Source organism: Podarcis filfolensis, assembly GCF_964270895.1.
Source record: "Podarcis filfolensis genome assembly, chromosome: 4".
Lineage (NCBI taxonomy): Eukaryota > Metazoa > Chordata > Lepidosauria > Squamata > Lacertidae > Podarcis > Podarcis filfolensis.
Window position 1 is genome coordinate 104,762,412 of NC_139607.1, and position 25,171 is coordinate 104,787,582.

At 46.8% G+C, this 25,171-nt stretch overlaps 1 protein-coding gene across 1 annotated transcript in view; it reads left to right on the plus strand.

The window, feature by feature from the left end:
* The first annotated feature begins 3,507 nt into the window (after positions 1-3,507).
* LOC310760840 (uncharacterized protein) overlaps positions 3,508-25,171 on the plus strand; it is a 29,264-nt gene continuing 7,600 nt past the window's right edge. Inside the window, exon 1 of the mRNA XM_083610045.1 lies at positions 3,508-3,650. The gene's annotated coding sequence lies outside the window, so the exon portion shown is untranslated. The remainder of the gene's footprint in view (positions 3,651-25,171) is intronic.

The window sequence follows — 25,171 nt, forward strand, 5'->3', positions numbered from 1 at the left end:
AATAATATTCTTTCAGTATTTAAGGTACCTTTGATTATCTCTTTAACTCAATTCCTGCCTATCAACGAACCGCAAATAACTTATCATCTATAAAACCTCAAACATCAGCCTTAAAACCACGGGTCTCTCTCTCTACCCGCTACACAACCACGGATCCTGAAATTCTACCTCAGTACTGCTTACACAACTAGTCCTAGTGTGGGGCCCCAATTCCCCCTCTACCACCCACGACAGCCTCCTGCCTAGCCTTTGAGACTAAGTTCGGACCCCTACTGAACGCCTGCGCAATGCCGTGCCAGATCGGGGTCCGAGAAAACACCCAAGGTTCGAAAGGAAGCAAATGACCTTGCGTTAAAATACTTTTGAAAAGACGCCTCTGGACGACTCCGAGAGAGGGACGTCAGAGAAAACAGTAAAGAGCCACGCTTTCCCGGACTCAATTCCAAGACGGAAAACGGGGGAGAAAAGGAGAGAGTGAGATCGGAAGGACGCCTCCGGACGACTCCGAGGGAGGGACGTCAGAGAAACAGTAAAGAGCCACGCTTTCCCGGACTCAATTCCAAGACGGAAAACGGGGGAGAACAGGAGAGAGTGAGAGAATTTGCGTTCCCGGGCGACTCCGAGGGGTAACGCTGGAAACAAAGTACCACAATTTCCCCGGCCACGCTCCGAAAAGGAAATTGGGGAAGAGAAAGGAAAAGTGATAGGCGCACCCGGACGACTCCGAGGGGTAACGCCGGAAAACAGTAAAGGGGTCACAATTTCCCCGGCCACACTCCGAAAGGGAAATTGGGAGAAAAGGGAAAGTTTTAGACGCACCCGGACGACTCCGAGGGGTAATCGTCTGACAGTAAAGTTCCGCGATCTCCCTGGCCACACTCCGAGGGGGAAAATCGGGGGAGAAAAGGGGAGAGTTTAAGACGTCCCGGCCGACTCCGAGGGGCAACGTCAGAAATGAAAGAAGGAAAGTCTGGCTGTCGTGGGGACGCTGCTTCTTCCACCCCCCTCCCAATGTATTTACTTCAAACCATACTCACGTTCGAAGATGTCCCCCGCGGATCCCGGGATCCTTTTCCTTTAGCCGGCTTGACCTTGCCTTTGCTCCCCCTGGCTGGGCTTTTGGTGACGATTGATTACCGCCCACAAAGAGGAGGCAGGGAGAGGAAGAAGGATCCCTGGGCTAAGGTTGCCCAGTGGCGCCCGATCCCCTCTATCTCCCTCCTCACCTTCGCAGGAGAACCAAGTGTCCCTGAGCATGGTCGCCAAACTGTTGCCGGAAATATCCGAGGGCTCCCTTGGACAAAAAGTAAAGACACCAACCAGGATAACTTGGAGCAAAACAGCAGCCTGTAGGCTTGGCCTTTATTGAACTGTTGCAACAGGGTGTTCCCCTCACTTGCAAGAGAGAGGAAAGACCCAGAAAAATAGTGTGCAAGGTCTTATAAAAACTTTTTGAAATTCCCCTCCTCTAGGTCAAGCCCACCCCCAGAAACATCATGCATACATTACAGAAAGGAGGGGTTGAGGGAGGAGTTGGTGGTAACCTGAGTGTCTTGTCACCTGGCTGGTTCCTCCTTTCCCCCCTCCCCATGAGTCACTTCCAGGAGACAAAGGGGAGTTTGCAGTTTCCTGCCCCCTGAGGGAAGATCTGATCATTGTCCATTGTTTCAGTCCATGCTGAATCCACTCCCATATGCAAGTTCTTTGTGATCTTTATTGTCTTCTGTCTGGGATCATCAGGGTTGACATAGCAACTGGGCAGGGCTCCTGTGGATGTGCTGAGACGGTGAAGGGATTATGGCTGACCAGGACCTTTGATAGTTCTTGTCATATGGTGTAAAATAAAATGGAACAGTGCAAATCCGATGTATGGTTGATTTTCTATGAATTTATAACAGAAATGTGGCGAATGTAGTGTGTGAGGGTGTGTGTGTGTGTGTGAAGTTTGTACAAACAGAATGATTGGGGTGGGGGGGTTCCTGCTACAGTACCTATTTATCTACTTGCACTTTGACGTGCTTTCAAACTGCTAGGTTGGCAGGAGCTGGGACTGAGCAACGGGAGCTCACCCCGTCGTGGGGATTCGAACCGCCGACCTTCTGATCGGCAAGTCCTAGGCTCTGTGGTTTAACCCACCCCACATATCTATTACAGTATAAATACTGAGCTTGATGTACCAGGGGAAGGAGATATATAATATATATATATATTATCCAGTAGCACCTTAGAGACCAACTAAGTTTGTTCTTTGTATAAGCTTTCGTGTGCATGCACACTTCTTCAGATACCTGAAGTGGAAGGAAGTAAAATATAATTAAAAATCAATATGAATGTTTACTGGAATGAATGTAGCACCTCCCATCTTCAGTCCCAGGAAAGGCAGGATCAGCGTGTCTCCTTATTCCTCCCTCAGCTGAGATCTGGCAGAACGGAAGACATGAGAGCCATCTTTCAATATCTGGAGGGCTGACCTGCGGAAGACGGAGCAAACTTGTTTTCTCCTGCTCTAGAGGGGAGGACCCAGAATAATGGATCCAGAGGACCAGAAAGCAGTTTCTGCTGCCTAAACAGCAGGAAGAACATTCTGACGGGAAGAGCAGCGGACTCCCTTGGGAGATGGCGGACTCTCCTTCTTTGGAGGTTTTAAAGCAGAGGTTGGATGGCCATCTGTCATGGATGCTTTAGCTGAGATTCCTGCCTTTTGTTGTAAGCCAAAAATGGCTTATCTTTTGAGTTACACCAATAAAACTCAGAGACAAGAGGAGTTAGGAGTCCATCGTTGTTTATTGCAAAGCAATGGGTTACAGTCGAATCTTTTCGCAAAACTGCAACCCCGCCCAAGGGTCAGGGCAGGGGTGTTTGTAAGTTTCAAACAGAGCATTTCAATTTCCACCAATCATATACATAATTACCTCATTTCATGTTTAATACACACGCACAGTGAGCATTGCTGACGAAGCTTTGATTCTCACCGTGATCAGTTACATTGGGTTAGTATTCATGTTGGGAACCTGTGTTACGCGTAGCCATTTGCAACATGTATCAACTTATGTTCTAGCTTTATGGAAGACACTCTTACTCGGCTACGAGTCATCGCCAAAGAAGAAGAAGATTTCTTGCGGCCCTTTGGGCCACCACACACTTTCAGGTGGTAGGATTAGATGGCACGCAGCGTCCCTTTCAACTCTCTCGTTCTAAGATTCTGGGATGAGGTTTCCTGCTTCTTGCAGAGCCTTTTTAACTGCAAGCTGTTCCTCCTGCTTCCGGCCAAAGGAGCGAACAGCTCAGAAGGCCACCAAGAGGCTCCCCGCAATCAGACATCCCTGGAGTGTGTGCGATGCGCCTGGTTCCTCCTGGTGTGTTGCTGTTGCTGTTGCTGTTGCGTTCTCTCTCTCTCTCTCTCTCTCTCTCTCTCTCTCTCTCTCTCTCTCTCTCTCTCTCGAACTGCGGAGAGGAAGAGATGGGTGAGCTCAGTGCGCTCGGCTTGCCACGGGTTAAAATGTACTGAGCTGGGTTCCTAGAGATGACAGGAAAGAAAGGGGGCTGGACCTCCAGAGGCAAAGCCCCTCCCTCCCGGGCTCTTCCTGCAAGGGGCGTGGCTTTTGTCTCTGCTCTGCAAATGCTGCCTCGGCGCCGCCATCTGGGATCTGGTGAGTCTTGGCTGCCTCCCCCCATAGGGTGCCCTGGGGTTTCGGGGGTGGGCAGGGTCGCTAGGGAGGATGCATGGGGCCAGCTCAGCTGTGCATAGAGTCCGGAAGGGACTCCAGGGGTCCAAGCCCCTCAAAGCAAGGCCAGGAGCAGAGGTTGCTGCCCGCTTCTCCTCTGCAAAGGCAGGGAGCGAGCGAGTTGACAGGAGCTTTGCGACTCTAAGTCTGCCTTTGGATCAATACGCTGCTTTCCGCTTTAGTGAGGGTCTTTGGGTCAGGGGAAAGACAGCATGCAAATACAGTGGTACCTCGGGTTGAGTATTTAATTCGTTCCGGAGGTCCGTTCTTAACCTGAAACTGTTCTTAACCTGAAGCACCACTTTAGCTGCTGCACAATTCTGTTCTCATCCTGAAGCAAAGTTCTTAACCTGAGGTGCTATTTCTGGGTTAGCGGAGTCTGTAACCTGAAGCGTCTGTAACCCGAGGTACCGTACCACTGTAGGCGAAATTGAGATTGTAGCGGGACAGAAACCTTTGGGCATAAGATGATAGAACGACAGAATTGTAGGGTTGGAAGGGATTCCGTGGGTCATCTAGTCCCCTTGCAATGCCAGAACCTCAACTAAAGCATCCATGGCTTAAAAGCTCCAAGGAAGGAGAGTCCACAACCTCCCAAGGGAGACTGTGCCATGCAAGAAACAGAAACGAAAACTTGACCTCTCAACAAATATGGAAAGACTGTTGGAAGATGGAGGGCAGAAACAAGAAAGGGCTTCTTCAAGTGGTGCTGAGTTAAACTGTGCAACTCCCTCCTGCAGGAAGCAGTGGTGGTCACCAACCCAGATGGCTTTAAAAATCAAAACCTGAAAAGGGAGAAAAACTGCAAATTCCAACAGGCTCCTCCCTGTCTTCTTGAGGCTCTATATGTGTCTTTTTTTGGGGGGGGGGGAGATGCCCTTGATTAGTCACCAATGGTATGTGGAGCGTTCTGATAGAGCAGCACTCCAGATATTATTAACCCAAGCCTCTATTGGTATATTAGAGGTTTCCTTCCGTCGTTGGGAAATTACTAGTTTAGCTGCTGTGAACAGGAAGGAAATTAATTTTTTAGATTTAAGGTTGGAGTTTGGGGTCAAATCTAGTGATAATAAAGCAAGTGCCAAATTAGGAGGGATATTTTGGTAATTTTGGAGGTCAGGTGAAAAACTTTTTGCCAAAAGGCGTGGACCACAGTACACTCCCACCAACCATGGAGGTAGGAACCTCATTCTCCACAACTTTTCCAGCATAATGGTGAGCTGGACGGATTGATCTTTGCAAGGCGTGGGGGGGGGGAGTGCAAAGTCACCAAAAGATAATTTTAAGGGAAATTTCCTGGAGGTGAGCTGAAATTGTTTTTAGAGATGGATTACGCCATATAGATTCCCATGCTTTTTCACTTATTGAGGTTTTTATGTCAGTTTCCCATCTCATTCAAATATCTTCCATGCAGCCCACAAAGCTGTCTACTGTATATGTATCTTGAGGCTTTATTCCCCCCGCCCCCCCCCACTTGAGGCTTTATATTATTATTGTTCTGGTTGTTATTGTGAGTATTGCTATCACTACTACTACATTTATTGCCCAGGGCAGGTTACAACCATTTTAAACCTTCGTATTAACAAGAGTGAAAACAAATGACAGTCAGAGCAATAGGGTGGGTCCTGAAAGCACAAGTCTCCAGTGTCAGAGGCCATAGTGAAGAGGGGAAGGTACCAGGTGCTAGGATCATGGCAATGAAAGTACTGAATAGAGTTCAGGTGATAACACAATCCTGTTTAACACCTGATCCCACTATGAATGGTTCACTTTGAGGGCCCAGAAACCTATGTCCCCACTGTGGAAGGACGTGTGGATCCAGAATTGGCCTCCACAGTCACTTATGGACTCACAGTAAAAACTGTGTTTATGGAGGACAATCTTACTTGGCCACGAGTGCCGAGGAACTGCCACAAGGATGTGCTGTTTTGGGCTACCACTTCACCTAAAACGCAGAGGGTGGTGGAACTCCCAAGAGAGCCCCCTTTGCCAACCTGAGCACCCAAGAGTGTAGAGAAGGAGAAGGTTCTGCTTAAGTGAACAGCTCACGTCAGCACTTTGAATGGGGTCTGGAAATGAATGGACAACCCCAGCAGCTCTTTTAAAACAAGAATTAAATGTGTTATCAAAGGTTGTTGCACAGCCCCCAGTCCCCTCCCCATTCATCTTTTCATGGTTGTGGAACCAGAGCAGGTAGGGTGAAGGAGCAATGAGGTGACATAGGCTGAGCGGTGGGGCAGCCAGGGTTCCTCCGGGCCTGAGTGAATCTTCTAAGCAATTGACAAACCATAAAAAAAAAATCAGTGGTCAGGATTCACATAACCAGCTCCATCACTTGTACAATGGGGCTTCCCCCAATATCCTCTACCTCCCTGTGCCCCCATGTGCCCCTTGACATTGGCTAAGGGCATCGGGAGGGTACCTCAATCCCCAGAACATCACATGGCTTGCTCAGACAGAATGATTAGAATAACACCATGTGGAGTTTCAGCCATTTTTACAAAGATGTTAAAAAAAGCATGCACAATTAAAACATGCAGCAAAAGAATCCTATTAAAACAACATAGCAAACAACAGAACAATGTGTTGGAGATAATGTTTATGCTATTTTTTTTTAAAAGATATTTATTGAAGTTTTACAAAAACATAAATTTAAAAAGGTCATATAAAAAGAAAGAAATACAAAAAAAACATAGAAAAATACATGAAAAAGAAAAAAGAAGAATAAAAATACAAAACACAGAAGACAAACAGCTAAAAAAGAATTAAAAACAAATCCATTTTTTTAACTTTAAACTCATTATCTTATTTCCTTGGCCTCACACCTCCCCTTTTTGTATTCCCATTTAAGTAATCAAATCAGCAAATCCTTACCCTCTTTCGTTTATCTTAACTCTGTATCTTAACATATTATAACTCTATATTTTCATCCATTATCAATTCAATTTTGCATATTCTTGTTAACTTTGTTGCTAATGCCACTTATTTTCAATCCAACATCATTTTAACATTCATTAATTTTACAGTATTTCTGAAGATAGTCTTTAAATTTCTTCCAGTCTTCTTCCACCAACTCTTCTCCCAGGTCTCGGATTCTGCCAGTCATTTCCGCCAATTCCATATAGTCCGTCACCTTCATCTGCCACTCTTCCAGGGTGGGTAGCTCTTGTGTCTTCCAATACTTTGCAATAAGTATTCTTGCTGCTGTTGTTGCATACATAAAGAAAGTTCTATCCTTCTTTGGCACCATTTGGCCGACTATGCCCAGAAGAAAGGCCTCTGGTTTCTTCAGGAAGGTATATTTAAATACCTTTTTCATTTCATTATATATCATCTCCCAGAAAGCCTTAATCTTTGGGCACGTCCACCAAAGGTGAAAGAATGTACCTTCATTTTCTTTACATTTCCAACATTTATTATCGGGCAAATGATATATTTTTGCAAGCTTGACTGGTGTCATGTACCACCTGTAGATCATTTTCATAATATTCTCTCTTAAGGCATTACATGCCGTAAATTTCATACTGGTGGTCCACAACTGTTCCCAGTCAGCAAACATAATGTTGTGACCAATATCTTGTGCCCATTTGATCATAGCTGTCAGGGGCTCGGGAGCAGGAGCACAGGGGAGAGAGGAAATGGAGAGCGAAGGGGAAGAACCCGAGGGCAGCGTAGGGGAGTATGACAGTGACCCGAGAGATTCCATGAGCTTCTCCAGCGAATCAGAAGATTCCCAGAAGGGGGCGCCGATGGTCAGGGCAAGGGGGGTCCCAGGGGGGACGCACCAGAAACAAGGAGCCAGCGGGGACCCCCAAAGCAGCAGCGGGGGATCAGGACCAGTTTCCCCACCAGAGCGTAGTGGGGGGGAAGAGTCACATGTGTCAGGACCAGCGTCTCCTCCAGCGGGGAGAGAAGATGAGTCAGGGCTGACCACGCCTCCATCGGAGAAAGGGGGAACGGAGGGGAGGTCAGTTGCAGCTAGCCTCCCCGAAGGGGGAAGCAGTGACAGCAGCAGTGAAACGGTCAGGAGGAAAGTTGCTGGTTGGGCGCGCGCGCCAAGTTCAAATGTACAGGCGCGAGGGACAGCAGGAGACCCGGATTGGGAACCAGCTCCTAAAGCCCGCCGGAGGGGGGGGGAAGACTCAGGGGACTCAGCGTCAGAAGAGTCTAGAAAGGGCGAGACCCCGACGGACAGGCGGAACCAGAGGAGGAAAGAGCAGAGGAAGAGGTGGAGTAAGGCTAGAGTCTTAAACTGGTGTCTGGGGGGAGGAGATTCAGACGGAGCTTCAGCGGTCTAGAGTTTGAGACGTAGAGCTGCACGCTGCGGCTCTGGAAGTGAAACTGAACTTCAATAAAGACTTTCGTACTTAACAACGAAGCGGCGTTGGTCCTTTGTGAGCTGGGATCTCGGGCAGCTCTGACAATAGCAGATTTAACCGTTTCATCCTGCGTATTCCATTTTAACAGCAAGTTATACATTCTTGAAAGTATCTTAGTTTTGGGATCTAACAATTCTGTTTCCAATTTTGATTTTTCCACCTGGAAGCCAATTTTTTTGTCCAAATTATAGGCCTCTCTTATTTGATAATAATGAAGCCAGTCTCGCACTTTATCTTTTAATTTCTCAAAACTCTGCAATTTCAATTTATCTCCTTCTTGTTCCAGTATTTCCCAATATTTCGGCCATTTGGCCTCCATATTGAGCTTTTTCTGAGCCTTCGCTTCCATTGGTGACAACCACCTTGGGGTTTTATTTTCCAGTAAGTCTTCGTATCTTATCCAGACATTAAACAATGCTTTCCTGACAATATGGTTTTTAAATGCTTTATGTGCTTTAACCTTGTTGTACCACAAATATGCATGCCACCCAAAAACATTGTTAAAACCTTCTAGGTCCAAAATGTCCGTGTTCTCAAGAAGCAGCCAGTCTTTCAACCAGCACAATGCTGCTGATTCATAGTAAAGTTTAAGGTCTGGCAGGGCAAATCCGCCTCTTTCCTTTGCATCAGTTAATATTTTGAATTTTATTCTGGGCTTCTTGCCCTGCCAGACAGATCTAGAAATATCTCTCTGCCACTTTTTGAAACAGTCCATCTTGTCCAAAATTTGCAATGATTGAAATAAAAATAACATTTTTGGCAATACATTCATCTTTATAGCTGCAATTCGACCCAACAAGGAAAGCTTCAAATTTGACCATATTTCTAAGTCTTTTTTCACTTCTGTCCAGCATTTCTCATAGTTATCTTTAAATAAGTTTAAGTTCTTAGCAGTCATATTAACCCCCAAATATTTTACTTTCTTAGCTAATGTTAAACCAGTCTCCTTCTGAAACCTCTCTTTCTCAATCGGTGTTAAGTTTTTCTCAAGAACTTTAGTTTTTGACTTGTTCGACTAAAGGGGAGGAGCCAAAGGAAGATGGCGGCTGTAACAACTTCTCCTTCATTAACCCTCCGGATTACAAACCTTTTATAGCCTTTTATAGCCTTTTACAGCCGTCTTTATAGCTGTTTTTATTAGACTTTTAAATCATTTTACCTCTGTTAGAAGTTTTAATCGTTTTACTTCTATGGTTGGCCAATATACGTATCAACAAGGATATTCAAACCTTCTGCTGATTAGTAACGCCGCCTTGAAGATTGGGTTATGCTGAGCAGTGGAGGAGGAGTAGCAGAGGAGTTGCGGCCATAAAAGATAAGTTCTCTTTTGTCTCCGTTTACCTCTACTTTGAACCTCCGTAGTCAGCGAGACAGCGACAAATGGGTCATGGCAAGCGACCAAGATCTGCTGAGAAAGGTGGTTCACCTCCAAGAGTAAAGCAGTCAAAGCTTGAATCTCCCCCACCATCTACTAATAATAACAGCAAAACGGAGCAAGTAATTGTTTCTGCGGTCGAAACATACAACCGCTTCTGGCCCCTGTATGATCAATGTGATGGGATGTTGAGCTGCTTGTGCGTAAAGTTCCTAGTCCCTCAGTGTTTGGCTAAGTCCACAAACCACTGTCTGTAACGGAGCGCCATAAGCATGGCTCCGTCAGTCGCTGGCAGAATCCGACAGTGGGCGTTTACGGAATTTCTTCCAGCATAACAGCTCCTTAACGGAAACACGTCTTCTGGACTCTCTACGTGACAATTTCCGGCGAGGAGTGGGTGTCCCTATAGGAGGTCCTGAAACCTCCTCGCTGTTCTCGCTGGAATTGTCTCTGAGCCATTCTTCTGACTCGCTTTCCCTTGGAGCTCTTTCTCGCCCCCTGCTGGTTCCCTCCTCCGCTGATAAGTCTCTCTCAACCTCCGGGAGCCCTTGCACCACCGGTTCTTCCGATGACAGTTCCCTGACATCCACCTCCCCTCCAGGGCCCCCTCCACCCCCTCCCCTCCCTTCCTCTGCTGGAGGCGAGGGAGCAAAACCCCTGAAAGAACTTCCCTCATCTTCCGAAGTCTCGAACATTTTCCTCCACCGGTTGCTGTTTCGGGTTTCTAAGTACTCATCCTCCTCGGAATCTATTCCTTCTTCCCACTCAGACCCCGTGAATCCTTCCAATTCCTCCTCCTCGTCGGTGGTGCCAAAGTACTCCCTCCGGAACCTCGCTACTGACTGAGGTTTCCTGGGGAACCTTTGATGGAACGCTTCGATCAAGACCTCGTCATTGACTTCCTCTGCCGTTACCCAGGTGTTTTCTGACTCCGGTTCCCCTTCCCACGCTACCAAATACTCCACCTGATTACCCTTCCACCTGGAGTCGAGGATTTCCGCCACATGGTTGCTGCTTTCCCTCTCTTCTAAGACTGGTCCCTGTGGGGAAACCCCTTCTTTTCCCCTCCTATACGGTGACAGTAATGACCTGTGGAATACTGGGTGCAGTTTCATGTGGTTCGGTAACCGGAGTCTGAAAGCTACGGGGTTAACCTGTTGAATGACCTCAAATGGTCCCAATCTTTTGGGTCTCAATTTCTTGCAACCCCCTTTGAACGGCAGTCCTTGGGTGGACAGCCACACCTGATCCCCCACCCTTATGGTTTCACCTTCCCTTCTGTTCTTGTCTGCCTGTTTCTTATATTGTTCTTTGGCCCTTTCTAAGTTGAGTTGGAGTTGACGATGGATCGCTTCCATTTCTTCTACAAAAAGTTCTGCGGCTGGGACGCTCCATCTCTCCCCTCCTCCCCCTGGAAATGCCCTGGGGTGGCACCCATAATTAGCCAAAAAGGGGCTCATCCCGGTGGACACATTCTCCGCATTATTGTAGGCAAATTCCGCCAGCGCCAACTTTTCCACCCAATCGTTCTCTCTGTCATTGACATAACACCTCAGGTATTGTTGGAGGATACCGTTTGCTCTTTCCGCCTGCCCGTTGGTTTCTGGGTGCCGGGCAGTCGAAAAATTGACCTCCACGTGCAGTAAGCTCATGAGCTTCCTCCAGAACCTGGACGTGAATTGTTTGCCCCGGTCTGAGACCACCCTCAAGGGGGCGCCATGCAGTCTAAAAATATGTTCTACAAACAATTTAGCTGTCTCTTCCGCCGTGACTGCATGTGAGCAAGCTACAAAGTGGCCCATCTTAGTTAACAGGTCTACTACTACCAGTATGGCGGTTTTCCCCTTGGATTTCGGCAGATCAGTCATAAAATCTATTGATACCGCCTCCCATGGCCTCTCTGGTGTGGGCAACGGTTCTAACAACCCCGCCGGTGCCCGCCTTTCTCCCTTGGCTCGCTGGCATTGGTCACACCCTCTTACATACTCCCTTACATCTTCCCTCACCCTGGGCCACCAAAATTCCCTGGTAACCAACCACATGGTTTTGTGTTGCCCAAAATGCCCTGCTGTAGGGCTGTCGTGCATCTGTTTGAGTACTCTCCCTCTCAATTCCCCTTCGGGTATATATAGTGCCCCTTTGTAATACAATGCCCCGTTTCTTTCTTCAAAACCTCCGGAGTTTTCTCCCTCCCTCCTTAGACCTTGGAGCTTATTCTGGGCGTATTCATCATTCTGCGTCTCCTCTACCAGTTCCCTTTGCCCCACCCACGCCGCCCCACACACCCAGCGGTCCTCTGGGATGATATGTCTCTCTTCGGGTGCTCCCTCCCCCTCCAAATACTCTGGTTTGCATGAGAGAGCGTCCGCCCTGACGTTTTATGGGCCTGGCACATAGCAAATTTCAAAATAAAATTTGGAGAACTCCTGTGCCCATCTCACTTGCCGTTGGTTGAGCACTCGTGCCGTTCTCCAGTACTCTAAATTCTTGTGGTCCGTGCATACTTGCACCTTGTGTTGTGCACCAATTAGTAAGTGTCTCCATTTCCGGAACGCTTCGTGAATGGCGAGTAGTTCTCGGTCATATACCGTGTAGTTCTTCTCGGATTTGTTTAACTTCCGCGAGAAGAAGGCACACGGTCTCCACTCCGACTTATCCTTCCCCGGCTGAAGAAGCACCGCCCCCACCGCCCGGTCTGATGCGTCAGTTTCCACTCTCATGGGTTTTTGTAAATCCACGTGCAGGAGCTGTTCTTCCGAAGCGAAGGCCTTTTTCAATTCTTCGAATGCTTGCTCCGCTTCTGCCGTCCAAACAAATTTCTTCTTGCTGCTGAGACAGTCCGTGATGGGAGCCGTTAAATGGGCAAAGTTCTTGATGAACTTCCGATAAAAGTTCCCAAACCCTAAGAATCTTTGCACATCTTTTTTCGTTTTCGGTGTCTTCCATTCCAGTACTGCCTGGACCTTGCCTGGATCCATGGCTAATCCCTTGTCTGACAAGCGGTACCCCAGGAATTCCACCTCCTTGGTGTGAAACTGACACTTCTCTAATTTCACCCACAGTTGGTTTGCTTGCAGTCGGCTCAACACTTCTCTGACGTCCTTTACATGCTGCTCCTCCTTCTCTGAATAGACTAATACGTCATCTAGGAAGGCCACACAATTCTTGTAGAGCAGAGGTCCCAGGACATGGTTCATGAACGATTGAAAACACGCTGAGCCTGATTGTAATCCAAAGGGCATAACGAGATATTCGAAAGCCCCTAGAGGGGTGAACATTGTTGTCTTCCATTCATCCCCCTTCCTTATCCGTATCAGGTTGTATGCCCCCCTTAGGTCCAGTTTAGTGAAAATTTTTCCCTTCCTCACCCGGGTCAAAATGTCATCAATCCTGGGCATGGGGAAAGCCACTGGTTCCGACACTGCATTTATGCTCCGGAAGTCCACTACAAGTCTAGGTTTATCCGTGTTTTTTTTGTCCACAAAAAACACTGGGCTGCCCCCCACCGCTCTGGACTCTCTTCAGGTTTTTGTCAATAAACTCCCTCAACTCCTGCATTTCCCTGTCTGACATGGCATACAGCTTGCCCACAGGGAGCTGGGCTCCAGGGACTAGATTGATCTGGCAGTCAAAGGGTCTATGCGGTGGTAGTTTGTCTGCTTCCCTTTCGCTGAAGACATTGCTCAGGTCAGCGTATTGTTTGGGCACCTTTCCTTTGTCCGTTACTTCTGTTCCTGCTAGAAAGGCCTTTGCCCCTTCTGGAGCCTTGCCCTCTTTGCAATGTTCTAGGCAATGTGCTGACCCAAAGGAGACCGCTCTCTGATGCCAGCCCACTAGCGGATCATGCAACGCTAGCCAGCTCATCCCCAAAATAATGGGAGCCCCTCCCAAGGTGGCCACATTGAACGCTATTCTTTCGGTGTGCCTGGCTACCCTCATTACCATTGGGACGGTCTGTAAGCTGACTTCTCCTCCCAACAGCTCTCTCCCATCGATCGTGGTCACCTGCAAGGGGTTGCTTAAAGGGATAGTCTGTATCTGGTGTTCTGCTGCAAACTCCTTGCTCATAAAATTACAGGAGCTGCCTGAGTCCAATAGCGCCCTTATCTTTAAGGGATGTCCGTTTGGCAGCTCTAGCAACACCTCTATCACTAGGGCTGGTCTCGGAGGTTCCGGCGTGGGCACTTTTACTGCTCCTTGGCCTGACTGCTGTGCCCTGATGATGGCAGTCAGGCGCTGGCTTTTACTTGGTCCTGCCCTTCCTCCTCCTTCCCCCCAACAGCTCCTGCCATCCCTTGCCATTCCTTTCTTTGTGGACAGACTCTGGCAAAATGACCTGGCTGCTGGCAGAGATAACATTTCTTGGGGCTCTTCCCCTCCTTCTTCTGCCCTTCACTGGGATTTGAAACTGCCCGCGCGCGCGCTGTTCCAACTTCCATCGGCTCTGCGGGCGGGAAAGTTGGCTCCGGAATCTCTGGAATGCGGAAATCCCTCCAACGCTCCCCTTTCCCTTCCCGCTTCTCCAAGGCTCTAGCCTCCTGGCGTGCTCCAATGGTCAGCGCTGATTTGGTCAGCTGGTCCATAGACTCCGCCCTGGGCGCCCGGGAAAGTTCGTCTTTCATAGCCGAAGAAAGTCCCTCTTCGAAAAGCATTTGAATGGGTTCCGCTGACAGATCCCACCCCAATTTGTGTATCAACATAGTAAACTCAGTCCAGTACTCACGGACAGATCGGCTCCCCTGTTTACAAGCCATCAACTGTCTGCGCACCACTCCCTGTTCAATGTCGCTGGAAAACATCAGGTCCATGGCGCGAAAAAACTTCCGTGCGTCTTTCAAGACTTCATTATGCCCTGCCATCAGGGGTCTAACCCAGTCTCTCGCCCCCCCTTCGAGATGGCTAACCACAAACGCCACTCGCGATTCCTCGTCGGGAAAGTCATCAAACTGCAGATTAAGAGCATACTGCATCTCTGTCCTAAAGGCTTGATAGTTCCTGGGATCCCCCCCAAACTTCTGCACCAATCCTGGCATCTTTCTTGCTTGTGGGGGGGCCTTTGCCTTTTCTGCATCCTGAGCCCTCCTCTCATCGAGCCTCGCCGTTTGCAGCGCTAGCTGGACCTCCAACACCCGGTACCTTTCTTCGAGGCTTGGACCGGCTCCAGCTCCTCCTGCTTCTCCGGTTCCGGCTGGGTTGCTCATGATGCCTTCTCTGCACAAGCTGCTTTCAGGGACTGTCGGATTGCTGTGATGGGATGTTGAGCTGCTTGTGCGTAAAGTTCCTAATCCCTCAGTGTTTGGCTAAGTCCACAAACCACTGTCTGTAACGGAGCGCCATAAGCATGGCTCCGTCAGTCGCTAGCAGAATCCGACAGTGGGCGTTTACGGAATTTCTTCCAGCATAACAGCTCCTTAACGGAAACACGTCTTCTGGACTCTCTACGTGACAATTTCCGGCGAGGAGTGGGTGTCCCTATAGGAGGTCCTGAAACCTCCTCGCTGTTCTCGCTGGAATTGTCTCTGAGTCCTCCTTCCGACTCACTATCCCTTGGAGCTCTTTCTCGCCCCCTGCTGGTTCCCTCCTCCGCTGATAAGTCTCTCTCAACCTCCGGGAGCCCTTGCACCACCGGTTCTTCCGATGACAGTTCCCTGACAATCAAGGAGAGTTGGAAAAGCTAGCTGATTCAGCGGGGGATGGAAGCCATAGGGAAGCCCTCCTCCCTGACACCTTAATTACCCCTCCGTCACTGAAACGGGAAGCATTAGGGCAAACTGCCCATGAATTAGTACCTGATCAAATACAACTGGTAATCAGGACTTTAAGCTTCATTTTCAAGGAATTGGAGGGGATTTCTTTGTCATTGAACAAACTTTCACGGGCCCTTCTGGCTCATCTACCTTCCTCAACTGAGCTATCTAATTTGCATCAATCTCCTGTGCAGTTTGTAAGTGCCTTAAAGAGACAACTTGATCAGAAATCTCTCCTTAAGGGCCTAAGATGCAGGCTGCCACTGCTCCAAAGGAATAAGCAATCTTTGATTTTTCAACCTAACAAAATATGTTTATCCATTTTTTCCCGTGACGCCCCCAGTCTTAGGTGGAATAACCTGAGGATGGCTAAAGGGTACCTTCGTGATTTGTTAAATATTCCTTTTTTCCAGATAGATCTTATATCTGTAGCACCCCTAAATGCCACGCCCTGGCCAAGGAAATTTATGCTCTCCTTCCAGTCTGCAAGGATTCCACATCTTCTTGCAAGACAAAAAGATCGGCTGGCACCCTGGGAGATTGTAACAACAAGAGTCTTTAAGGACACGAGTGTTAAACCTCTTTTTGCCAACATCTTAACTGGCAATGAACGCTCGTTTCCTTCTTCTGTTCCTATAATAACGGGAAAAACACCTAGCCGGGTATCCCCTGTTCCACCTGCGACCCCAAGTGCACATCTAGTTACGTTGAGGAATGATCCAATTGCAAGCGGAGATTGGAATATCCCTGAAGAGAGAAATCTTATCTCCTCTTATGGAAAACTCCCTTCAGAAGAACAGCAGGCTATTCTCGATAGATTGGATCTACTCAAACAAAGACTTCTATCGCAAGGGGACCCCTCTATACCGATGAGAGAGGAGAGCAGGCGCTCCACGTCCCACATGGCGTCTCCATCAAATGCCCTGATAATTTCTCAACCTGTTACCTTGTTACCCCCTACTGATCTGAATCAGCAGTCACCTGTTGACCAACAGCACCATTCTACCGTGGAGGAAGTCGATAAACTCAATACTCCCGTCTCAGACCTTATGCCCAATCAAAATATGGAAGTTGATGACTCCTTTGCCTCAATGCCTGAGCTAGAATCTACCCTGCCTGAAGATCACCAGGAAATGACTATGCATGCACCATCCTCACGTTCATGTCCTTTAATACATCTGCGTGATAATTCCTCTCCATCTGCGCAGCAACTACAAGTGATGGCTGGAACACCTCTTAGCGCTACCCTGGTTAAGACTGATAATTCTGACGGATCTACTAGTGTAGCCCATCAAAGACTTGTTACTACTCACCTCAATGAACAGCATCCGACCTCACCAACTTTGCCTAATTCTTCCTTCCCGGCAAAGCCCTTCCTGCCTGTTAATGTTACCAAATCATCGATACAATTAACACAGAAGAAGACCTTATCCGCACAAACTAAAATTACCGATTTCCTTATGGGTCCTCGTTCTACCTCCAAGAACCCATTAAACAACTCAAAGTGACAATTACCGGGACAGCACAAGGACTTGACATTATCAATACTTAGCTGGAACATTGCTGGTTGGAGAACCAAAAAATCAGACCCCGAATTCAGGAAGTACATAAATTCATTTAAAATCATTCTATTCCAAGAAACATGGGATGAGGAAGAGATTACCATAGACGGCTTTGATCTTCTAACACTTCTGGCCTCCCCTTCTTTGAAAGGTGGTCGCCCCAAAGGGGGCCTTTTGATTGCGATTTCACTCCAACTTCGCGCCAAATTCACTCTGGTACGGGCTTCCCCGCCTTTTGCTCTATCTGGACTGATCACAGAAGGGAAGTCCTCATTACTAATTACTAATGTTTATCTCCCCCCCGAAGGCTCAGCGCCTGATCTTGATTGGAGATGGGAATCATTTGAAAATCACCTACTGTCATGTCATACTAAATGCCCTAACTCGTACTCCTTAATTGGGGGAGACTTTAATGCTCGTATTGCCACAAATTGGGACTTACTAACCAAGTCCATATGGTGGACTCCCCCATGTTTGGACAATTTTGACTTGGAACATGCCAGAATTAGAACTTCAAAGGACAACAGAGTAAACAAAGCAGGAGTGACCCTTTACCAAATGGCCATTCGCCAGAATCTAGTATTTTTGAACGGCACCTTCCCCCCCGATATACCGGGGGAGTTCACTCACCTGGGACTAACATCTAACAGTGTTATCCATTACCTCTTGATCTCCGCAAATCTGGCCGTTAATGTACTTTCCTTCCAAGTTGAAAACCAACATTTCAGTGATCACCTCCCAATAGCGACCACTCTGTCATTGTTCCGGTGCCAGAATGACAATAAACACTCAGTCCTTCTGGAAACCTCATCATCGATCAAAATAAGAGGGATCAAATGGTCGGAGGCAGTGGCCCAAAAATACCAGGTCTTCTTCCATAGGGAAATCAACGCCTACTTACCTCAAATAACTACTGATTTACAAGATTCCAATTCGGTTTTGAAACTTTTTAACCTTCTTATAACAAACCTTACCACTTTTTTTACATCACCTCCTCAAAAGGCGAAAGTGGCACATTGCAGTGCTGGGGCCCCTTGGTTTAACACCTCTTGCAAACAAGCAAGATCCCTTCTTCGTTCCATCTATAATGAATACAAAAACTCTAATGCCCAGGCTCTACCATCTTCCTATTTACAAGCCAAAAGAGCATACAAACAGACTTTAAAGCTGGCCAAATGCAAGTGGTATCAAGAACGTTGGCGAGCCTTGATTGCGGCCTCGAGATCCCGCAGACCACAGGAATTTTGGGCTCTGATAAACAAAAGAGGAAGGAAGTACCCACTGACGATTATCCCTGCGCCCACATGGGAACAATTCTTGAGTAAATATTTCTCCCTGGCAGAGGAATCCAACTCATCCACGGAACTCCGAGCCGACCATCTACCTTTGTGGCCCTCCACTGACCCAGACCTGATAATGGACTTGATATTAGATCTGAAAACGGGCAAAGCTCCCGGGCCGGATCTAGTCCCTGCTGAGGCTATTGTTGCGCAACCGAGGTGGTGGGCTGAAATTCTGGCCAAAGTCTTTGATGCAATTAATTCTACGGGGCTTATCCCTAGGTCATGGAAGGAGGCCGTGATTGTGCCAGTCCATAAAAAGGGTCCCCCTGCTGACCCGGAGAACTATCAGAACATCAGCCTTTTGTCTATCATCGGGAAAATCTATGCAAAATTTTTGCTGTCCAAGCTGTCCCATTGGGCAAACGATTCAAATTTGATTGGCCATGAGCAAGCGGGCTTTAGGAACAATTACTCGACCTCTGACCATATGGTAATCATGTATCATCTTGCCAGAAAATATTCTGCCCCGAGTCGGGGGCGCCTATGTGTCGCTTTTATAGACCTAAAGGCTGCCTTCGACAGTATCCCAAGAAATTGCCTATGGAAGAAATTAGAGAGATGGGGCATAGATAGAAGGCTGTTATGGCTTATAACCCAATTACACCATGGGTCGTCGGCTAGAGTGCGACTCACACCGGCGGGAAACCTATCCAACGAGGTCCCAATAAATAGAGGTGTGCGCCAAGGCTGTATTTTGGCCCCACTCCTCTTCAACCTGTTTATTAGTGATATGAAGCTCTTTCTGAACGAGTCTCAAGCCAACATTCATGCCCCCCGCCTAGCTGATTTTCGCTGCCCTTTGCTCCTATATGCCGACGATGCAGCGATCCTTTCCTACTCTAGAGTTGGTTTATGCAGAGCTCTAAAGATTTTTGCGGCTTATTGCAAACTTAACCATCTGACAATTAATCATGGGAAATCTAAAGTCCTGGTCTTTACCAGGTCTCGGAAAACTTACAGCTGGAAGTTAGATGGAGTCCAATTAGAACAGGTTTTCAAATTTAAATACCTGGGAGTCTTTTTTCATTACAATCTAAGCTGGAAGCCACAGATACAGTATTTACTAAACAAAGGGAAAACAATACTTTATACTCTACTCCAATTTTTTGCGGCCGGCGGAGCCTCTCACATCCCTTCTGCATTGAAGGTATACCACGCAAAAGTGGTTTCCACCCTCTGTTATGCTGCCCCGCTCTGGGCCCCAGGGTCCAATTTAACATCACTGGGGACATTGCAGAATCAGTTTCTCCGTCGCCTTCTGGAACTCCCCATGTGTGTGAGCAATGCAGCCATACGTCTGGAGTTAAGGATTGCATCATTGGAGACTGTCATCTGGAAGCGAGTCTTTGGCTATTGGCTGTCCAGCTGGCATAGGCTTCCCGACCATTACCTTTTTCAGTGCCTCTGGCGGGACATCTTTGTCAATCCCTGGGTAGGAAAAATCCATGCCAAACTTCTGAGCATCGGAATTTCCCCAGCGGACTCCTTAAAGATGAACTTACGCTCAGCCAAAAGCCTTATTGAGCAAAGATTAGCGGACATTGAAAATCAACACAACCTCGCCAGGGGTGGGGGTGTCTGCTCCCCCAGGTATCACGGAATAACCCCACCACTTGGCCTTCCATCATACATGTCATCTCTTTCATCAGTACCACACCGACTTGCATTTATTCGTGCAAGGTTCAATGTCTTTCCATCGAACCTGCTGAACCACAGATTTTCCAAGGATTTGGTGTCTCCGCTGTGCGTGTGTGACGGGGAAACTGTTGAATCTCTTTCACATATAATGTTCAACTGTCCCCTACATAGCATAGCCAGGGCTAAATTCCTGGGTCCTGCTTTACTGCGCTTGGTTGGCAGGCCTGTTGAGTCACACGCTGCACTGCTTTTGCAGGATACAGATCCTTCTGTAACTCTGCAGGTGGCGAGATTTCTGAATGCGGTTATCTCACACTCAAAAACCACCAAAAAACAACAACAACATCAAAACTAATCGGACTGTTATGATGAGAGTGCATGTCGGAGTTCGTCTTCAGTTTTCCTTTTCTGTGATCCGCCCCTTGGAGCTCTCCTGGCCCCAAGCTGTCACTTGGCTCTGCTCAATGACCCACCCTTGCATCATGGTGTTCACTTTCTGTTGTTGGATATATCTGTTTTTATGTCTTTGTGTTTTTATGTTTGTACATATTTTATGGGCTAATAGCCGTAAATAAATAAATAAATAAATAAATAAATAAATAAATAAATAAAAATTGACTTGTTCAGTTTAAATCCTGCCACATGACCAAATTCTTGAATCAGTTCTAATACTCTTTTCGTACTAGATTCTGGCTCCTGTAACGTCAAAACTAGGTCATCTGCAAAAGCCTTCAGTTTGTATTGTTTGGCTCCGACCTGAATACCTTTAATCAGACGGTCCCTTCTAATCATATTTAACAAAACCTCCAGGACCGAAATAAAAAGCAATGGGGAAATTGGGCAGCCTTGTCGTGTCCCTTTCTCTATCTTAAATTCCTCTGTCATCACATTATTGACTATTAGCTTAGCCTTTTGTTCTGAATAAATTGCACTTATACCATTTTCAAACCCTTGGCCCACCCCCATTCCCTGAAGATTTTTCTTCATAAAATTCCAAGAAATATTATCAAAAGCTTTTTCCGCATCTATAAAAATTAAAACTGCTTTGGTATTGATGTTCACTTGCAGCTTCTCCAAGATGTTAATTATGTTCCTCGTATTGTCAGACAAATGTCTACCTGGGAGAAAGCCGGCTTGATCTTTATGTATCTCTTCAACTAATACCTTTTTTAATCTATTAGCCAAAATATCAGCAAAAAATTTGTAATCCACATTAAGCAGGGATATGGGGCGGTAGTTCTTAAGTTGTGTCTTTTCAGACTCGGTTTTCGGTATAAGTGTAATGTAAGCTTCCTTCCACGACTCTGGTGCCTTTTTCCCCTCCAGAATTTCATTACAAACCTCCTTTAGTGGCTGAATTAACCAGTCTTTCAGAGATCTATAGTATTTGGAGATAAGACCATCCGGCCCTGGAGATTTGCCCAACTGCATGTTCTGGATGGCACCTTCAACCTCCTGTTCTGTAATTTTGTGATTCAACATTATCTTATTTTCTTGAGAGATTTTTTGTAATCCATTTGTTCTTAAAAATTGGTCTAAATCAGTCTCTTTCTGTGGCCCTTGTGTGTATAGTTGTTTAAAATATCTCTGGAAGCACTTTCTAATCTCCAATGGATTCTGTATGTTCTTTCCTTCCACATCCAGATTTGTAATGGTGTTTAATTTTTGTCTTTTTTTCATCTGCCAGGCTAGCAGTTTCCCGCATTTATTAGCTGATTCAAATGTCTTTTGTCTCATCTGCTTAATTTTCCATTCTACTTCCTGATTTATCATTTTCATGTATTGTACTTGATATAATTTTATTTCTCTCAGAATCTCTTGCGACATTGGTTTCGCTCTTAATTTCTTCTCTCCTTCTTTTATTTTTTCCAAGATTTTATCTTTTTTCTCATTTTGTATTCTCTTCTTTATTGCATTCTGTTGAATCAGAAACCCTCTCATGACCGCTTTGCTTGCGTCCCAGATTACACTTTTTTCAACCGTGGTATTCAAATTTATCTCAAAATAATCTCTCAGGATTTTTTGGGCCTTCTTGGTAACCTCTTGATCTCTAAATAAGGTGTCATTCATCCTCCATCTGAATGAACCGATTGGTGTTAGTTTCATCTCCATCTTCACCGCATTATGGTCGGAGCAAGTTTTTGGGCAAATTTCCACTTTTCGAATCTTAGGTGCCAGTCCTCTAGTTATCCATATTTGGTCAATTCTTGTCCATGTCATGTTGGCTTCAGAGAAGAATGTTCCCTCTCTTCCAAGGGGGTTCTTGGTTCTCCAAATGTCAATCAAGTCCATATTGTCAGTCAGTTCAAAAAAGGTTTTTGGTAGTCTGCCATCTTTAGTTACAACTTGTCTCTGCGACTTATCCATATTTGTAGATACCACTCCATTCATATCTCCCATCAAGATAATGTTATAGTCCATGTAGTCAAGCAATGTCTCATGCAATTTCCTGAAGAATTCAGATTTCCCCTCATTTGGTGCATAAACTCCTACAATCAAAAAATTTTCTCCTTGTGATTGAATCTCAATTGCCACCAATCTTCCTTGTTCATCTTTAAAAACAAATTTCGGTGATAGGCTCTCTTTGGCATAAATAACAACTCCTCTCTTTTTAACCTTGTCCGATGAAATAAACTCTTGACCCAATCTTTTATTAATCAGTACTTTCCTGTGCAGCCTTATCACATGAGTTTCCTGTAAACAAATTAAGTCCAATTGTTCCTTTTTCAATAAATGAAAGACTTTCTTCCTCTTCTCCGGGGAATTAAATCCATGAATATTCCAACTTAATAATTGCAGAGACATGATGTGGTTATTCTATTTTCCTCCAACTGCTCCCAAAAGTTCTTCTTGTTCTGACGGTGGTATCACTTTTTTTTGTTTGTCCAGTCCCAAAGGTGGTGGTGCTATGTCTAGTACTCCTGATCTTAAAGCTCTTAGCTCTTCTAGTACTTCTTTTTTCAGGTCTTCTTCGTGGTCTCTCAAAATTTTTTCCTTATCTTCCAATGATCTTATTTTGAACTTTTTCCCTTTAAAGGTAAAAGATAGTCCCTGGGGGAATTTCCACCTGAAAACAATTCTGTTTCTTCTCAGTAGGGCCACCAGATCTCCGTAGTTGGTTCTAAGATCCAATAGATGTTTCGGTATATCCTTAAAAATCTCCACTCTCGAGTCGTTAATCTCCAAAGTCTTCTGGAAGTGCGCACTCAGTATTTTATCTCTCTCTTCTTTCATTTGGAGGGTAACCAAACAGTCTCTCACCCTGTTTTTTCTTCCTCCTCTTCCAAGTCTGAATGCACTTACTATCTTAAAGTCTTTCTCCAACTCCAAATTCCAAAATTTTCCAAATTCCTGCGTAAGATAGTCACTTAGGTTATCTTTTTCAAGTTCTGGTACTGCCCTGATCCTCAGATTGGTCTGTTTCTCCCTCAGTTCAATCATAGACAGAAGTGACTGATGATCCCCAATCTGTTTACGCATAGGTTTTAATAATAATAATAATAATAATAAATTTTATTTATATCCCGCCCTCCCCAGCCGAAGCTGGGCTCAGGGCGGCTAACAACAATCAAAATAATCCAAAATTCTAAAAACATTCATTATAAAATTAATTAAAATCAAATTAAAATCAAATTGATGGCAACCATTAAGCAAAATTCTGTGCAGATTGTCAGAGGAGGGGGTCAGGCTGCGCCCTGACCAAAGGCCTGGTGGAACAGCTCTGTCTTGCAGGCCCTGCGGAAAGATGTCAGGTCCCGCAGGGCCCTAGTCTCTTGTGACAGAGCGTTCCACCAGATTGGAGCCGCGGCTGAGAAAGCCCTGGCTCTAGTTGAGGCCAGGCTAACCTCTCTGTGGCCTGGGATCTTCAGGATGTTTTTATTTGCAGACCGTAAATTTCTCTGTGGGACATACCAGGAGAGGCGGTCCCGTAGGTACGAGGGTCCTAGGCCGTATAGGGCTTTAAAGGTTAAAACCAGCACCTTAAACCTGATCCTGTACTCCACGGGAGCCAGTGCAGCTGGTATAGTACCGGATGAATATGATCTCGCAGCGAAGACCCCATAAGGAGTCTCACCACGGCATTCTGCACCCGCTGGAGTTTCTGGGTCAGTCTCAAGGGCAGCCTCACGTAGAGCGAGTTACAATAATCCAGTCTGGAGGTGACCTTCGCGTGGATCACAGTGGCTAGGTCAGGGCGAGAGAGATAAGGAGCCAACTGCTTAGCTTGGCGGAGATGAAAAAATGCCGCCTTTGTTATAGCTGTAATCTGCGCCTCCATAGAGAGGGAGGTATCGAAGATTACACCCAAACTCTTAACAGACGATGCTGGCACTAATTGCACCCCCGCAAGAGATGGGAGTTGCCCCCTCAATCCCATATCGCTCCGTCCCAGCCAGAGGACCTCTGTCTTCGAAGGATTTAACTTCAACCGGCTCCCACGTAACCATCCAGCCACAGCTTCCAGACATCTGGTCAGTGTGTCTGGGGCCGAGTCAGGATGGCCATCCATCAACAGATAGAGTTGGGTGTCATCAGCATACTGATGGCAACCCAGCCCAAAACTCCGGACAAGCTGGGCGAGGGGGCGCATAAAGATGTTAAAAAGCATTGGGGAGAGAATCGCACCCTGAGGCACTCCACACACCAAGGAGTGGCGCGATGACAATTCCCCCCCAAGCGCCACCCTCTGTCCCCGACCAGAGAGAAACGAGCGCAGCCATTGGAGGACTGTGCCCTGGATCCCCACGTCGGCAAGGCGGTGGTCTAGGAGTTCGTGATCGACCATGTCGAAGGCTGCTGACAGGTCTAGAAGAATCAGCAGCCCTGCCCCGCCCCGATCCAGCTGCCTGCAGAGATCATCTGTTAGGGTGACCAGAGCTGTCTCGGTCCCATGACCAGCGCGGAAGCCGGACTGGAATGGATCGAGAGCCGATGTTTCATCCAGAAACCTACCAAGCTGTTCAGCAACCGCTCTCTCAATCACCTTACCCAGGAATGGAAGATTCGAAACCGGGCGGTAATTGGATAGATCTAAGGGATCTAATGATGTTTTCTTTAAGAGCGGACGCACCACTGCCTCCTTCAGTTCCCCTGGGAATATCCCGGTGCCAAGGGACAAATTGATGATATCACCCAGGGGGGCCCGCACCTCGTCTGGACACGCTCTAATCAGCCAAGACGGGCATGGGTCAAGAGGACAGGTGGTGGGCTTTCCAGCTCGGAGGAGTCTGTCCACATCGGCTGGGGATATCCAGTCAAAGTGGTCCAATACTGGACCCGAGGACAGTCGAGGGGCCTCCAGTTCCTTTATTGTATCCAAATTGGCAGGGAGGTCATGGCGGAGCAACAGGACCTTCTCCGCAAAAAAGCTCGCAAATGCCTCACAGCTGTGTGTCAAATTG